This window comes from Eurosta solidaginis, chromosome 2 (assembly GCF_040869045.1).
Source record: "Eurosta solidaginis isolate ZX-2024a chromosome 2, ASM4086904v1, whole genome shotgun sequence".
Lineage (NCBI taxonomy): Eukaryota > Metazoa > Arthropoda > Insecta > Diptera > Tephritidae > Eurosta > Eurosta solidaginis.
The window spans coordinates 58,060,817-58,075,277 of NC_090320.1; the positions used below are offsets into that span (position 1 = coordinate 58,060,817).

The following is a 14,461-nucleotide window of genomic DNA, read 5'->3' on the forward strand; positions in this document are numbered from 1 at the left end:
CAGTACCACACATGCTGAGTATGTTTGGTTGTTCGCTGTTGGTACTTGGCATACTATGTGCGGGTGGTTGTTCGCTGTGCAAGGCGATCGTAGGGTATGTATATTTAAATGGCATATTATGTGCGGATGGTTGTTCGCTGTGCAAGGCGAACGTAGGGTATGTATATATTTAGTGTTAGGGTATGTATACATTTAATGTTAGGGCTGTGAATTAGGGGTGGGACGAATAAAAATTATCACAATAATAAACTCTTTTATTCGCCAGGTATTCGTAATCCGAATAATATTTATTCGGATTTTTTATTCGTTTATCCGGATAGTACTATCCGGATAATTTTTATTCGGATAGTACTATCCGGATAGTGCACACTATCCGGATACTTGGAATAGTAAAATAAAAGACATTGCGTTTATGTTACGCTCATCGCTTGTGCAGATGAGCATGCATATATATTTATACGTACATATATTTATGTGTGTATAGATGCATATATGCATATATTTTTGTTTGTTTGGGGTTGCTTTGTTAATATTCATTTATTTAGTTACATATATTTACGTAACCAAAGTTGTGCTTGAGTCTTAAGCTAGAAATAGTTATCGGGGTCGTTTACAACTGTACTGATCATAGAACTTTGTTTATTAGTAAACAGGTGTGGAAATGGTAATATGGTAGGGATTTTTGTTTCCCACATACATACATATATACATATGTATGTCTGTAAGTAGTATGGAAAATGTTTGTTTTGATATCGTTTGGTTTGTATAAACATCTAATTGATCACCATTAAAAAAATAAGTTTACATGTCATTGTCAACATTTTTTGCGAAGTCTGATGGATCAAAAGTTATTTTAGGTCAATGTTAACTTAATGAAAACTTTTGAAAAAATTTCCTAAAATAAAGTTTGAAGCAATCAATTTTAAACGTAACAAAATTCTAGTGGAATTAGTGACTAGTTTCAAAAATGGCTGTCTGTCTGTTTTTGCCGCTCCTTAAAATTTTGATTGTCCTTGAACGCGTTAAACGCTGTAATATAAATACCCAAATGTGCATATAAGCATATTTTAACATATGTACATGTTGTATTCTTGCAGATTCCTTTGAAATTAGATTCATATACAAGTGCATGTGGGTATCTCTATGTGTATGTATATGTATTCAAGAAAATGCACAAAGGGTGATATGAAATAAGAATCCCACCTACTTTTACGGTTAGTGTGGGTATTATGTTTATTTTTTTTATTTAATTTTGTTGATGCTTGGACTAGCTGAGTATTTTTGCTTGCGAATGAAATTCTTTTCTTTTAAATCTTTTGGTTGTTGCAATACTTTTATGTGGGCATACTCGTGTATTCTACCTGCTACTCACTGACCTAACTACTGCTACTGACTGATCACAGTCCTACAACCATAAATACATACGTGTAGGTAATTCTAAAATAAATTTGCATATACATAGATGGAAATATTCAGGCAAACTTTTCCTTCGGTTTTTAGTTGTGGATTTTTAATCGATTATGTATATGTTCTTTGTCTTTCTTTAAATGCCGCGCTTGGAAATTTCGTTAACAATAAATATTAACCAGCATTGTCCTTTTATATCCTGCATCGCGTAACTTATTCATAAATAAAAAACGAAACAATGGAAAGTATAAAATGAGGATACCATCTTCTTTTTGTTGATGGTGTGGGTACCTATACTCCGTATTGAACAGAAGACAAATCACTTATCACAAATAATCAGTAGTATTTTGAGGCTTATTTCGAGTTATAAGACATTCAAAAAGCAAAAAACCTTAACATTTGCCCTTCAAAGTGAACATTTTTTTTTATTTTCATGATGAAATTTTATTTATTTATTTCTTTTATATACATACTTACAATAAAAACAATCTTTGCTTAATTATTCATTTCAGTGTCACATAAAGGTGATTTTCTTATTTATATATATGTAGATGATGACTTAGTGCTAAAATCTGTGTAAATATTTAACTTTTTTTATTTTAGTGTAAAAATATTAAAGCTGATACAAGATATGGTTTAAGTTTACTTCTTGAAGGCTTAACAATATTACCAGCTCTTGAGAAAACTCGCTCGGAACTTGCTGAAGTAGCTGGTATGGCAAGATATTTCTTTGCCAGCATAGAAAGTAAGCGATATTGCTTTTCATGATCCTTCCACCAAATTCTTGCCTCTAAATTGTGGTTTATCTGAGGCTCTGAAATATATCTTTCGTACTCATCCTGCATTTCGTTTATGTTGTCGCCAAAAAGAAGTATATCCATCACTGTTGGTGCATCCTGAGCGACCGAAGTTGACGGCGTGTTTATGCCGGATTTATATAGTTCTTTTGCCGTTGCACATATCTTCGCTCTGAACTCCTCTGAACTTTCAAAAAGTAAATTCTTATATCGCGGATCTAAGAATGATGCGATGTGACATGGTTCGACGGATCGTGTTTCCAACGTTGTATAAAGCCCAAACCGTTGAACCAAGTCATCCGAAATTTTGTTTTTGATATCCATTACAAAACTGGAATCATTGCAGTTCGGTCTGAGGTGTTTGTATACTAAACTATTTATAATTGGCTGAACTAAGGATATTGTTATAATAGCTTCAGAGCACAACACAGTTGTTGCTTTCTCTAAAGGCTGCAACAAATTACAGACGTCACTTAGCTTCAGCCATTCGCCCTCAAAAACTTCCATTTTTTGGGCCGTTCGACCATCAAAAAATTCTCTATCTGCGAGCACTGCTTCCAATGATGGTCTCAGGTTTATTAACCGCTCGACCATATAAAAACCGGAATTCCATCTTGTGGGGCAACTTTGTATTAGAGACAGTGCGGGTTTTCCAAGTTGCTCAAGGTGTTTCTCTAGTGCTGCAGTTCTTTTCGATGAATGCTTGAAGGCACTTACTAAATTTGATGCCTTTTTTAAGAGGTTGCTACAGTCTTCCATCTCCATAGCTTTTTTAATGCTTAACTGCAGCGTATGTGCTGCACAAGCCACGTTGCATATTTCCTTGCTTTGCAAATTCCGAACCGCGTTTGTCACATTTTTTGCATTATCGTGCACTACAGCTGATATTCTTCCGGAAATTCCCCATTCCTCTATGGAGTCCAGAAGAAAGTTGTGCAAGTTTTCCGATGTGTGACTTGAACCCAATTCATCTGTTTTCAAATTCATTGAATGTAGGATCCAATCAGAATCAAAATAATGCGCTACAGACAAATATTTTTATAAAAAAAATGTATATATAATCAGCCCGATTCTAAACGACAATTCCGTGCGAGTTTTTTCCCTTCTCCCATTCCTCGTATTCTAAATAAAAATTCCTTGTGAGTTTTTTCACTTCTCCCTTTCCTCCTATTCTGAACAATGTTCGAAAAAGCGGAAACCGGTTATGGGAGAAAAGTAGGTATTATGAATGTGAGGGAGAGGGAGATTTCTCTGCAATTTCATAGGAGTTTTTTCACTAGTTAAATTAAAGGGAATGCATCAAAATAATTAAAGGAAATTCGTTCTTTTAAAAAAGAACACTTATTCGTACAAATTTGTGCTAAAATATGTATTTACATTCTACCACAATATTCTCACTGTTAATACAACAACAACAACCACAATATCCTTTATTTTAAGTCGAAAAGTATATCATAAGCAATGGAAGAGCTCTTCGTATATTTGATGCATCCATCTAGAAATTGCGTAAGGATTTTTTAAGAAGGCTTAAATAGATTTTGGCATATGGCGAAAGGCGAACTCAACTCGACTTGGCCGCCAGAAAATTGCTTTGCAGAATGAATGCATGCAACTCCGGCGGATTTGTGTTATCACGCCGTCTTCTTCTTCTTATGCTCCTCTGTTGATGTTGCTGCGACACCAATTCATTACTTATTCCAGTGAATACCACATGAAAAGCAATAATGTGCATTGTTTATACCTTATTTCTTAATTTCAAACAAATTCGCAACAATAATTAAACTTTTCAATGTTTTAAACAAAATAAGAAATGCGCAACGAAATTTCAAGTGACAAAACAGCTGACTTCGAAAATTCGAAATTCCTATTCCCCAATTATTCTTCTCCCTAGGAGAAAAGAATTGGAGGAATTTTTGCGCGGTAATAAAAAAATCCGCGAGAACAAAATTCCGCGTGAATATTTAGAATTGGTCTGAATATAAATTTTTATTTTTCCAAAAAGAGTTTTTCAATTACAATATAAAAAATTTAATTTTAAGAAATTATTTTTTGGCATAACTCTTAGAACGCTCCCTCACTAGGGTAGGCACCTTATCGTTGGTGTGAGGTCTTAGCCGAACTCCATAGCGCCCGACTATAAGGCGGAGCTGTTTAGGACTGACATCTACGCCGTTTCGCCTCATAGGAGGGCGGCGGGATGTCGGTGACCAAGAACTGCCAACCCCCTAATCCAGGGTGTTATGCCGACCGTGCCTATTGGACGATTTGTAGCCAGGGGATAAATTCGGCTGTATTCGAACGGAGCTTTCCCGATACCGGGCCATCTCGGGAAGTATTTATGGCCTTACCGCAGTAAGGAGCGCTGCTGTGGCGGACGGTTCTTTCCCCGTATATAATACTGGACCGCTGAGCCCGCCTTGTCGGGCAGGTGGTCGTACGACCAAGATGAACAACTCATTACCTGAATGTAATAAGGAGGATGTAAAGAGGAGGACTGAGTCGCAATCCAAGGACGACGAATACGAATTAAGCGATGCGTCGGACTCGGGGAGCGAGAGTAGTGCTGATTCAATGAACTCCGTGTTGGAGAAGCACACAAATGAAAACGGAGTAGAAGAGTGGAGAAGGGTACGGAGCAGAGGAAGTAAAAGAGCTCTCTCGCAGTACCGTGCAGCACTAAGAATTGTACAACGCTTGGGAGCAGTGGTTGACCCAACAGAAGTGGAGATCGAGCGCTTGGAATGGGCCCATGAAGCGGTAGAAGTAGGTCGAAGGCAGTTCAAAAGGTTTGCTGCGAGAAACCCTCGGTTCTGCAACCGGTACGAGGAGGAAGAAGCGTCGAATGGCAGAATGAAGAGGCAACGTTCGGCAGAAGGCGACAAGCCTGCTTTCAAGAGGCAGAAAGGACCCAGTCCTAGAGCCGCGAGGCAGGGCAGTCGCATAGACAAGACAAGTAGGCCCAAAGCTGTAAGACAGATGGGTTCCAATAACGAGGTAGCAACTACCTCGAAAGCTGCCAGTCAGAGGGAAGTTCCAACTACGGAAATAGGAGATAAGCCAAAGGGAGATAACGCTAAGGCTCCGGCTTTCTCGGAGGCGCTAAAGGGAGTTAACGCGAAGACTCCGGTGTTCTCGGAGGTTCCAAAGGGAGATAACACTAAGACTCCTGCTTTTCCCGAGAAGATGAGTGATGTGGCAAAGCAGTCACTGGCTGTGGCGCTGGTTGATCGTAGCAGTCCGTTCGGACAAATGACTACTGAAAGGTGGAGATCTGTGGAAAGGGAGCTTATTAGCTTAATGCTTAAGATGATGCAGGAACAACCAAGTAAGCCCCTTCCAACCTTTGATTCGGGGGGATGGTATAATGGTGTGAAGATGATAGCTTGCGACAACATCGCGAGCTTGCGGTGGCTGGAGGAAGTCGTTCCAAACCTCCAAAGGCAAGGCACGAACGCGCGGTTTGGGGTGGTGGATAAAGCGCAAATCCCCACGGTACCAAAAGTTAAGGTATGGATACCATGCGTGATGAAGTCGGAGGATACACTGCGACTTCTGCAGAATCAGAATCCGAACATACCGACACAGGATTGGAAGGTACTTACTGTATCTCGGCCTACCGAGGATGGTCAGTTCTACATCTTCCAAATAAACAAACAGGCGGAGGATATTTTGTACACGCAGCTTGGCAAAATGTCCTTTGGCACTGGCAAAATTTACATGCGACTCAGGAAAAGAAGTCCCGAGGATAAAAATCCTAACACGCTGGAAGTGGGCGAAGTCGAAAAGGACCTCAGAAGCCTAAGGGAAAAAAGACAGGTGGAGGTCCCCGACGTCACCACGAACGTGCTAGAAGAGGACCAACCGCTAAATGGTGCTGTGATTCGCACAGAGGGACACACGGCAAAATATTCACGAGGGGCTGAAGGGGGCCTCGAATACTCTAAACCAAAAGGGCAAGAGGAGGACGACGACGTCAAGACGAAGGTGCTGGAGGGGGACAAACAGCCCAATGGTGCTGCGAGTCCTACAGATAAACCTCCAACACAGTAAAGTGGCGTCGAGCGAACTCCTCCTAACCCTTGAGGAGGGTTCGTTTGACGTGGCGCTGATCCAGGAGCCGTGGCTCTCATCGGGAGGAAAGGTTTCTGGACTTAGCGCGCGCGGGTTTGGCGTTTACTACGCACAAACGGAAGGACGGGTGCGAACTGTAGTAATGGTAAGGAAACAGCTGCATTCATATATGCTGACTAATTACACCACCGAGGATCTCGTAGCGGTGGCCGTTGAGCAAAAGAATAAGCAGGCATTTATCCTGGCGTCCTGCTACATGGCCCATGCTGCGGAGGTTCCACCGATGGAGTGCAAAAGGCTAGTACAGGAGGAAGGGCGCAAAGGGCGGTTGGTCATAGGCGCAGATGCAAATGCGCACCACAATGCGTGGGGAGGAGCAGATACGAACGAGAGAGGCGAATCTCTATTTTGTTACATCCTGCAAACCAATTTGCAGATAGCCAACAGGGGAAATGTTCCTACATACATTGGTCCAACATCCAGCAATGTTCTGGATATTACATTGATCTCCGAGCGTGATATATCTAGGTATGATTGGATGGTTCTCGATAGACCATCCTTCTCAGACCATGCGTATATAAGCTTCAGCATCCCACTAAAGAGGGTAGAGAAGGGAGGAACCTTTAGAAACCCTAGGGCAACGAATTGGACTAAATTCCAGAAACATGTAGAAACGAAACTGGGACAACCCAAAGAGGTTGCTAATGTAGAGGAACTGGAGGAGTCGAATGAATTCCTAACAAGGACGCTTATGACTGCGTATAACAAAGCTTGCCCTCTAAGAAGATTCAGAGGAAAAGCAAAGCCGCCATGGTGGAGCAATGAGCTGAGTCTTCTAAGAAGACAGGTAAAAGAAATGTTTAAACTCGCAAAGACCGCGGAAAGCGAAGCGTGTCGGGACGAGTACAGGGATCTACTGAGGATCTACAAGCGTGAAATTACCAGGGCGAAGAGAAACTCATGGAAAAGTTTCTGTACGGACATAGAGTGCTCCAGTGAAACAGCACGGTTGAAAAAAGTCCTAGCAAAGGGAAACATAGTCCAGGGACTAATAAAGAAAGAGAACGGGGAATGGTCACGTGATAGTGAGGAATCCCTTGAGGTGCTTCTCGATACACATTTCCCATCGGGAGACGGTTTAGAAGAACCAGCAGACATCACTCACACTTCGATCACGGAGCTAGTGGTGCCGGGCTTGGTGACCGATACCAAGATCGAGTGGGCAGTGAAGACGTTTTCTAAGTTTAAATTGCCGGGCCCAGATGGTATATTCCCGGCCATGCTACAAGTCTCAAGTAGGGCGGTCGTGGAATGGCTTAAAATAATATTCGATGGGTGCATAAGACTGAATCATGTACCGCACTCTTGGAGAACTGCTCGTGTAGCTTTTCTACCAAAGGCGGGGAAGATCGGTCACGTGTATCCCAAAGACTATAGACCCATTAGCTTAACATCATTTCTGCTCAAAACCTTTGAGAGGCTGATAGATGTGTAAGTTAACACAAGCTAATGCTTCTCAATAATTCTGTCCGCGCATGGCCTGTGTCAGCGAATATCCATTCTCACGCTGACGGATAGCCACAACAATTGCGTAACATGAGCAGTGCTATGAAACAACAATTTGCGCGCATGGCCTGTATCAGCGAATATCAGTTAACACAAGCGAATGCTTCTCAATAATTCTGTCCGCGCATGGCCTGTGTCAGCGAATATCCATTCTCACGCTGACGGATAAGCCACAACGATTGTATAACATGAGCAGTACTATGAAACAGCAATTTGGCCTGTGTCAGCGAATATCCATTCTCACGCTAGCAGGTGCAGCTCAACGCTGGCAGCGATTAAGAACGCAAGCGTCTGTGTCGCTTTGGCTGCCTTCAAGACAAAGGTGCAGGGTTTTTAAGTAGGCACTTTAGAATGTAAGTTCAGTTAGTTTTTGGCATGACAATGAATAAAACGTATTATTGTAATAAACTCTAAATTGCAAATGACTTTTAATGGATTACCATGAAACGGTAAAACTGGCGCTCAACAACGGGAGAAAAAACGGATAACACCAAGCAGCAGTATCAACAAACATTTTTATCATTTTTATTTTAAATTAAGTGGAGCAGAAAACAAAACCAAGCATAAGATGAAGAGAGTATTACCAATAGTTGTAAAACAGATGTAAGTAGAGTGTTGCCAAACAAAGAAATCTGTGTCAATGTTTATAGTGTTATCAATGTTTATAAACAAAAAACTTGTGTTTATTAAAATTTTTTTTAAAATACGACCCTCTAAAAAAAAAAAAAAAAAAAAAAAAAAGAAAAAATGAAATTTTCTTTTAAAGCATCAAATTATCTGTAAATCTTTGCACGGGTTGAGGTAGAATTAGATGTGTTGTGGACCAAATTTATTGGAATAAAATCAGGTAACCTGTTTCAGTTGTGCTGTAGGCCTATGAGTGACCAAGAATTAGATCGGCTATTTGGGAACATAGTGGTAAACAGAAGACAGCGTAACAGTGGTCAGGATAATTGGTGGACGAATAATAGGGTAACGACTGAGGAACGAAAAATGGCTATAGAAGCAGATCAATTGAAAGCTCTTGTCGACACTGCAGTGGCTCATGCACTTTCAGTGCAAAGAGAAAGTTTCGAACAGAGACTGGCGACCATAAACCAGCGTCTAAACGACGTTAGCATTAGTGCACCCACTATAGAAACATATTGTGAAGCACAAATTGTCCCAGGTATCAAATGTGAAGAACCCCTTGACATCGTTAAATCTCTACCAGATTTCGATGGTAAACAAGAAAACTACGTATCATGGAGACAGGCAGCACACACCGCCTACAAAGTTTTTCAGGAATACGAAGGCAGCAGCAAACATTTCCAAGCTGTCGCCATCATTAGAAATAAAGTAAAGGGTCCAGCCGACATGGTTTTGTCCTCATTTAACACCGTTTTGAACTTCAAAGCGATAATTAACCGCCTTGACTTTAGTTATTCCGATAAACGACCAATTTACTTGATCGAGCAAGAAATGTCAACCCTCCGCCAGGGAAATTTATCTCTTCTCCAATACTACGACGAAGTAGAGAAGAAATTGACGCTTCTGACCAACAAAACCATAATGACTTACGAAAAGTCAATAGCTGCTTCACTTAATGAGAAATACAGATTGGACGCATTGCGCGTATTTATATCAGGGACCCAGAAACCGCTTAGCGATGTACTATTCTCAGCCCGGCCTAAAGATCTGCCTTCGGCCTTAGCACTGGCACAGGAGGTTGAATCGAACCATGAGAGATACCGATTCGCAAGCACCTATGCCAGGAGCCTAGAAGATAAGACACAAAAGCTAGACTCAAAACCACAATCTGGGGAGAAAGTTACAGGGGGAAGATACCAAACAAACGATATGTATCACTCAAAAAACCCTTACTTTAACAGAACTCGGGACTTCAACAACAAGAGTCCCCAGAAACTGGATAAGGTAGAACCGATGGATGTCGACACGTCACAACGCTTCCGTCAACCTACTGCAAGGCAGGAAAACACTGGCTCTTATCGATACCAAAGTAATCCAAATCAAAAATATCCGCAGGCAGTGAAAAGGCCAAACAATGGCTCTGGAAAATTTACAGGACCAAAGCAACAACGAATAAACTGCCTTTCAAGCGGAAATTCCACTTCTTATCTGGAAGATTCCACCTATAGCGATGTGGCAAACGCGGAAACATCAGCAATTGAGGGCGACCTTAACGATCCCGACCAGATAAATTTTTTAGATAGAACTCCCTGCTACCGTTCATTGAAAGAATAGTTGCAGGGAAGAAAATAAAATTACTAATAGATACGGGTGCATCTAAAAATTATATAAAACCCTTAAAATTCCTTAGGCACATTACACCGGTCGAAAAGTCTTTCTTGGTAAAATCAATTCATGGTTTTACTAACATTAAAGAAAAATGCGCGATAAACCTTTTTAACATAAATAGTACCTTCTTTATTCTTCCTTCTCTTTCAACGTTCGACGGAATAATAGGTCTGGATTTGCTTACGCAGGCAGACACGACTATAGATTTAAAGTCAAAAAAAATAATAACCAATGTTGGTTCAGAGGGTATACAATTTTTAAAGTGTGCTAATGTAAATTTCACACGAGTAGAGGACATAGAGGTTCCTGAAATTGTGAGGGTGAAATTTCAAAGAATGGTAAAAAATTTATTGAAAGTTTTCTCTGACCCCAACGAGGCACTCCCATTTAACACAAACATAGTCGCCACTATTCGCACCGAGAGTGACGATCCGGTTTATTCCAAGCTATACCCCTATCCTATGGGCGTAGCAGAATTCGTGAATACTGAAATTCGCGATTTACTGAAGAACGGTATCATCAGACCGTCTCGGTCACCATATAACAACCCAATCTGGGTTGTTGATAAAAAAGGAACGGACGCACAAGGAAATGTAAAAAAACGACTTGTCATAGACTTCAGAAAACTGAACAAAAAAACTATCGACGAAAAATATCCCATCCCGAACGTAACGGTTATACTATCAAATCTAGGAAAGGCCAGGTATTTTACAACGCTTGACCTAAAATCAGGATTTCATCAAATAACGTTGGCGGAATCCGATAGGGAAAAGACCGCTTTCTCAGTAAGTAATGGGAAATATGAGTTCTGCAGGCTTCCCTTCGGTCTGAAGAATGCACCCAGCATTTTTCAAAGGGCGATCGACGACGTACTAAGGGAACAAATAGGGAAATACTGCTACGTTTACGTCGATGACGTTATTATATTTTCAGAAACCGAGGAGGAGCATGTCGAACATATTGAGTGGGTCTTAAAAAGGTTACTTGAGGCTAATATGAGGGTTTCTCGCGAAAAATCGCAATTTTTTAAAGAGGACGTTGAATACTTGGGCTTCGTAGTATCTAGAGGAGGCATTAAAACAAGCCCTAGCAAGATAGATGCTATTCACAAATATGAGAAACCCTCCACTCTTTTCAACGTTAGATCATTTCTGGGTCTGGCAAGCTATTACCGTTGCTTTATAAAGGATTTTGCTTCAATAGCGAAACCACTAACGGATATGCTGAAAGGAGACAATGGCAAGGTTAGTGCCACTCAATCAAAAAAAATAAAAGTGGAATTAGACGAAAAACAATCACAAGCTTTTAATAAATTAAAAGAGGTCCTTACATCAGAGGACGTCATGTTACTCTACCCAGATTTCAGGAGGCCATTTGATCTAACGACGGATGCCTCGTCTTTGGGTTTGGGGGCAGTGCTCTCACAGGACGGTAAGCCAATTACCTTTATTTCACGAACTCTGAAAGATCGTGAACAAAACTTCGCAACTAACGAGCGCGAGCTACTCGCGATAGTCTGGGCCTTAAAAAGTCTTAGAAATTATCTCTATGGCGTAAAGAATTTAAATATTTTTACAGATCATCAGCCACTGACATTTGCGGTTTCAGACCGAAACCCAAATGCGAAAATTAAACGATGGAAAGCGTTTATCGACGAGCACAACGCTCAAATCTTTTACAAACCCGGTAGAGAAAACCATGTTGCCGATGCTCTGTCACGACAGAACATCCACACTCTAGAAGAGGAAGGTCAATCAGATTTAGCTACAGTTCATAGCGAAATATCGCTATCTTATACGGTGGAAGCATCCGAAAAACCGCTAAATTGTTTCCGAAACCAAATTGTTTTGGAGGAAGCCAACTTGAACCTAAAACGGAATTTTATATATTTCGGCGAGAAAACTCGTCATGTTATTCAATTCATAAATAAAGATAATCTCATTGAAGAAATTAAAACAGCTGTGAACCCAAATGTGGTAAACGCCATACATTGCGCTTTGCCAATACTGGCCAGCATACAACATGAACTTATAAGGTGCTTTCCGGCAACAAAGTTCTGGCACTGTAAAAATATGGTGACCGACATTGTAAATAAAGACGAACAGAGGGAGATTGTTCTTGCCGAACATAATCGAGCTCACAGAGCTGCCCAGGAGAATGTCAAGCAAATCCTTCGTGATTATTACTTCCCAAAAATGACCAAACTGGCAAACGAAGTGGTCGCGAATTGTAAGATCTGCAGTAAGGCCAAATACGATAGGCACCCACGAAAGCAGGAGTATGGTGTAACACCGGTCCCATCCTATACCGGAGAAATTTTGCACATTGACATATTCTCAACAGATAAAAAATACTTTTTGACATGTCTCGACAAGTTTTCGAAATTTGCTGTGGTACAGCCTATACCATCTCGAACAATCTCAGATATAAAATACCCAATTATTCAACTAATGAATATATTCCCAGGGACAAAGACTGTTTATTGTGATAACGAGGCCTCTTTAAATTCTGAAACGATAACCTCGTTACTAAAAAATAGCTTCAATGTTGACATCGTCAACGCGCCACCTCTTCATAGCACCTCGAATGGGCAGGTTGAACGCCTCCATAGTACACTTTTGGAGATAGCCAGATGTCTGAAATTGGACAGAAAAATCTGCGAGACGACAGACCTTATATTACTGGCAACAATTGAATACAACCGAACGATTCATTCGGTGACCAATGAAAAACCGATTGATATAGTTCACGCTACACCAACCGACATGAAAAATGAGATAACCATGAAAATAACGAAAGCACAACAAGCACAATTGGAAAGAAATAATCCTTCCAGACAGAATAGGGTGTTCGACGTAGGGGAACGCGTACTAGTAAAGACGAATAGACGACTGGGAAATAAACTGTCCCCTTTATATGTCGAAGAAAGGGTTGAGGCAGATCTAGGAACCACGGTTCTCATAAAAGGGAGGGTGGTCCATAAGGACAACCTGAGATGAAAACCGTGGAATATCTTTCAATATTATAAGGTAAATTAAAAGAAGGTTATTTTCCCCCATCTTTCAGGATCCCCATTATGATGCTCTCCATCCAAACGGCAATAGCGAAATTGACGGACTACTCGACTTCCGATTATATACCGATCCAGGATGGCGACGTAATAGTTTGGACACACTTCGGCTATCTTAAGCATAGCACCAATCTTACGGTATATAAAGAAATAGCAGAAGAAACGAAAGGACTAACAACGCATTTCCCCTTATCCCATATGAGAATGCTACTCGACTCAGACATTTCACACATAAAAGTTCTTTTAACAACACTGGACATTCACCATAGACAGGCTAGGAGTATTAACATTTTAGGTACTGCTCTAAAGGTGATTGCAGGAACACCCGACTTCGAAGACTTTGAAAACTTAAAATTTCGGCAGCAAGAGCTAATAGAATCAGAGGGACATCAGATAGAAATAAACACAAGGATACAGGAAAAATTAAACCAGCTAACGGAAACAGTTAACAAAATTATTAAAAACGCAAAGGCTGTACAGATCGATACTCATCATTTGTACGAAACGCTGCTTGCGCGAAATAGAATCCTTATAACCGAAATCGAGACTTTAATTTCAACCATAACCCTTGCAAAGATAGGAATCATAAATCCCCTGATGCTAAACTCGGAAGATGTAAAAAATATTTTTGAGGCACGCTCTACAAATACAACAATTACTGACCTAATGGAGGTATCATATATCAAAGCCCTTTTAGATGGTAGCCTTCTGCATTTCATAATAAAGTATCCTAACCCTACATTAGTTTGTAAGAAAATTATTATTTTCCCTGTTCAACACAATGGAACTATCCTGCACCTTGGGAACAACAACAACGTTGCTGACTGTGGGAATCAAAATTTGGCGATTGGGAACTGCAACACAACACTCACAACAACTTTTTGCAAAAGATTGCAGCATCCCACATGCGCACAACAGCTGTATTCGAATAATGTTGCTCACTGCAGTACTTGCCCTAGCAACCTTGAACCTATTACTGTGGTTGACGATGGCATTATCATTATAAACGATAACACCGCTTTGATTAAAACTGGCGAAGACTCCGAAAAAACAATAAGGGGAACTTATTTACTTTCCTTCGACGATGAAGTTTACGTTAACGGATCTAACTTTGTAAACCGAAACGGCATGTTAAAGAAATTACCAGGGCCAGCGGCGACCGTTCTCCTTAATATCACCAACCATCAAGAAGTATTGAGTCTTCCATACCTTCACAGGATAAGTATGGAAAATCTGCGCTTTATCGCAAAAA

At 40.6% G+C, this 14,461-nt stretch overlaps 1 protein-coding gene across 5 annotated transcripts in view; it reads right to left on the reverse strand.

Moving 5' to 3' along the window:
- The window catches only part of LOC137239800 (amino acid transporter heavy chain SLC3A1-like), a 323,462-nt gene that overhangs the window by 131,799 nt on the left and 177,202 nt on the right, over window positions 1-14,461 (reverse strand). The gene's annotated exons all lie outside the window — the stretch shown is intronic.